Source organism: Phyllostomus hastatus, unplaced genomic scaffold, assembly GCF_019186645.2.
Source record: "Phyllostomus hastatus isolate PE091 unplaced genomic scaffold, TTU_PhHast_1.1 phas_contig_17, whole genome shotgun sequence".
In the NCBI taxonomy this organism is placed as follows: Eukaryota; Metazoa; Chordata; class Mammalia; order Chiroptera; family Phyllostomidae; genus Phyllostomus; species Phyllostomus hastatus.
The window spans coordinates 11,499,321-11,503,432 of NW_025333664.1; positions in this window are offsets into that span (position 1 = coordinate 11,499,321).

A 4,112-nucleotide genomic window follows, 5' to 3' on the forward strand; every position below is an offset into this window, starting at 1 on the left:
GGCTCCCCTTGCAGGCAACTCTGCAAGTCATCACCCCATCTGGGATTTGGGGTTGTCCTGTGTTTTCATCTTGTTTTTCCATGTGTTCACATGCCTCCAGCAGAGGGTCTGTGAAGCCAGACTCACGTGCATGTGGGGTGGAAGTCCCCGCCAGGGCACAGCCAGGTAGCAAATTTCCCAGCAGGCTTTGGGCCACGCTGTTGGGGGGAAGAAATTTTCTTCCCTTGCTTCTGCCCTTCTTTCCTTTTCTCTGCTGATCAGTTTGTGATTTCTGTACCCACAGAAGTTGCCGTCGGTTTTAACAGAACAAAGGCAATTGTTGGGGCACTGGTGAGTAGGAGCCAGCATGCCTGTTACCTACCGCTGCGTAACAACAACCTACCGCAAGACTCAGTGACTTCCACTAACGACCATTCTTTATTACACATGTACCTGCAGGTCAGGAGTGTGGGGTGAGGTCAGGTGGGTAATTCTTCTGTTCCACGTGGCGTGACTGGAGTCACATAAGCACTTGGAGCTGCTCTGGCTTGCAGAGCCCAGCCTGTCTTCACTGCTGTGTTTGGTCTGTGGGTCGGAGCGGCAGAAAGGCGGTGGCATCGGGACAGGTGAGTGAGTGCAGGGACTGTATGCGGACTCTCTAGTGGGATGGTCCCAGGGCAGTTGGACTTCCTGCATTGAGACTCAGCGTTCCCAGAGAGAGTGTTCAAGAGACCCTGTGGAAGCTGCAAGGCTTCTTTTTAATTTATTTTTAGAGAGGGGGGAAAGGAGTGAGAAAGAGAGGGAGAGAAACATCAATGTATGAGAAACATTGATCGGTTGCCTCTTGCACATGCCCCAGCCAGGCACCTGGCCCACAACCCGGGCATGTACCCTGACCTGGAATTGAACCGACGACCTTTTGACTTCTGGGACGATGCCCAGGCAACTGAGCTACACCAGTCAGAGCACTACAAGGTTTTCTTATGGCCTAGATTCAAAGTTCAGGAATGTCACGTTCAGCACGTTCTCTCAGGGAAACAAGTCACTCAGTCCAGCCCAGGTACGCAAGAGGGAGAATTAAGAGTCCCTCTCACGATGGGAGGAAGAGCAAAGAACATGTGTCACCTTCAGCGATGAGCAAGTCATCCAAGTTGGCTGGTGTTTGAAGAACGTGCCGGGCAGTGATGAACCTGACACGGGAGAGGAACTTGAATGTCAAGGCAGGGGCTGGGCCGACAGTAAGGAGGTAGACAGTGAAGGTCCTGAAACCACAAAAGCTGGTGCCTGTGCAGCCTGTCACTGCCAAAACCAATAAGTAGAGACAAGGAGTGAAACTTTATGGGCACTTTATTCAGATGGCCGGCGATCTGAGAAGAAGGCGCATTACGTACCCTCAAAAACTGTCTTAACAGCCCATCTCAGGCTTCCCTTTTTATAAAAAGAAAGGGCTGGTGAGGGGTTTAGGAAAAGGTTAATTGACTAGAAGGTAGGTAAGGGGTTTGGAGAAAAGTTTCATTGGGTAGGAGCTGCAGTCAGTAGGGTTTTCCTAGAACTTCTTCATCTGCATCCGGGGCTTTTCCTCGCTGGAGCACATGGCTCTGATACCCTCTCGGGGCACAACAGTTGAATGGCTTCTTGACCTCTGGAGTCACAGGTCACATGTTCCATTTCCTAGCATAACAGCTTCCACATGCATTAATCACTTAAGCCTATGAACTATAACTGAAGCTAGAAACTTGAACTCTTGAGTTTCCCTGTCACTGCCACATGCAATGCAAATCAGGTTCAGCTGATCTTTATTCCCCACCCCCCCAAACATAGCTTGAATCCGATCTTCCCCATCTCCCGGCACCGTCACCAGCACCTCCACCAGGCCGTTGCAGTTGCCCCCTTCCCGGTCTCCAGACTTGCTCCGGCCCCTCTGCAATGCCTTCCTCTCACTGCAGCTGAGACTCATCAGTGAGCCAGGAGAAGCGGAATACTGAAACCGAGACAGCTAGTTAAATGGCCAAGCAGTTTCCAGCCACCGAGTAAATCACAAAAGCCTGTCCTAACCTAGGACACTTGAGAGTAAATGGTTTACACTTCTCCCCAGCCAGAGGGTAATGGCTTAAGTCACCCTAGTCAGCGAGATAGATAACAGAAATCCAATCAGCGCCCTTTGTGCCAGCCACAGCCAAGGATGGGTGAAGTCAAGGGGATCAATCTCATTTTGGTGCATCAGCATGGAACTGATGAATATACTATTGAGGTCCTCCATAAGACCTTCCCTAAAATTCCCCCCTTTAGAAAACAGGTAAAAACCCCCAACACAGAGACCCAGCTGGCCGTCTCTGGGGCACGCCCATCTCAGGCGTGCATCTTTCCTTCTCTCTCCTAAACTCTAAGGGTCCCCAGGAGACTTGCAACCAGGGGAGCACTGGGCAGCAGCAGCTCGTCCCAGGCTCACCCCCTGAACCTGCCCCCGATGCCCCCCTTTTCTCTGACTTCCCAGTGAGCTAACGGTAGCCCCGCCACGGCTCACTGCCGTCCCTGTGATCATTACTTCTCAGTGAGTCCACCCAGCCCAGTGTGGCCCACTTCTTTCCTGTAACGTTTCCAGAATCCAGAGCAGAGCCCCGCCTGGGCTCTCTCCTGCTGCTTCTCCTACCCTAAGGCCTTTCTGTGTTTCACCGTCCCCAGCTTTAACAAACGTACTCTCAAAAGTCATCTCGGCTCGTGTTGTGGAAGTTTTCCCACATGAAGTCAAGATCCCACGCGCTACCTACCTGCTTGGGGGCAGATCCGCTCTGTCCTGGTCCCTTTCTGGTGACACAGCACCCCCGGGCTTAACCTGCAGCATGGGCATGAGACCATCAGGCATCTTGTTAGAAGACAGATTCCAGTTGAGTAGGTCTGGGCTGGGGCCCGAGAGTCAGCAGTTATAATCAGCTCCCGGGTACCATCGATGCTAATGATTCCCGGAACAAAATTTGATAACGTATTCCCCCAAACAACACTTGATTCTGCCTTGCTTCCACTTAAAACCGTCTCCTGACTCTCCAGCGCTCTTGGGGAGAGACCTCACTGTATCCCACAGGTTCTCTGTGGCCCCGGTTCTCACCTGATGTTCTAGCCCCTTGCCCTCCACTCCCCTGTCCTCTCTTTTCTCCTTATTATTAACAATTTATTTATAACCTAATGAAATGAAACAGAACCACCGCCCCACGGAGCATCGGAACATCACCAATAACCTGAATGTGCCCCGTATGCTCCTCCCCTCTCCTGACTTGGGATAGCCATTCTCAAGTTTCTGCTTAACTCTCCCTTGATTTAAAACATTTTCTACCAAATGCATGTGTCTAAACATGTACATTTTTGGTTTTGTTTTTATTATGCATTCCAAAAGTTGCACCATAGCGTATGTAGGTTTCTGCGACTTTTTCAGCGGACATTGTCTCTGAGATAGATGCGTTCCTGTTTGCTGCTGAAGTTCATTCAATTTCACAGCTGTGTACTATTCCACGGTGTGAATATTCCACAGTGTATTTGCCCACTCTCCTGTGGACAGGCATCTGGGGTGTTTCCAATGTTTTTGTTACTACCAACAGCCCAGGTGTGAATGAACATTCTCTGGCTTGCCTTTTTCCACTCCAACTCCCTTCACCAGGCAAACCACTGCAGGTCCTTCGGACAAGCCTTCCCCAACCTGCCGGCCACGTCTGGTCCCCATTAAAGCTCCCTAGTTATACATTTATGTTATGCGATTGTGTGATGAGCGACAGTGAAGCCCACAAGGTCTGAGATGCTCGTGGGTTCCCAGATGCCAGCTGGGGCCTGCCACACTGTAAATGCCCAGACAGCTGGCCTCCGAGGGGCCAGCAGGAAGCAGAACCGGGCGGCAGCTGGAGCCTGAGCCCACAGGTGACTGCAACCCCAATCCCTGGGGCCAATTTTTGGGTGGGCCAAGGCGCGGAGGTGACTTGTGTTTGTCCCCGCGGCGGGGAAGGAATTCCAGGAAAAGTGCCGCTGGGACCGCGGGGCGGGGCGGGGCCTGAAGCGGACAAGGGGCGGGGCCTAAAGCGGAGCGGGAGCGGAGGCGGGGCGGGGCAGGGGCGGGCAGGGGGCGGGGCCGGCCCGGGCCCCGTTAAGAA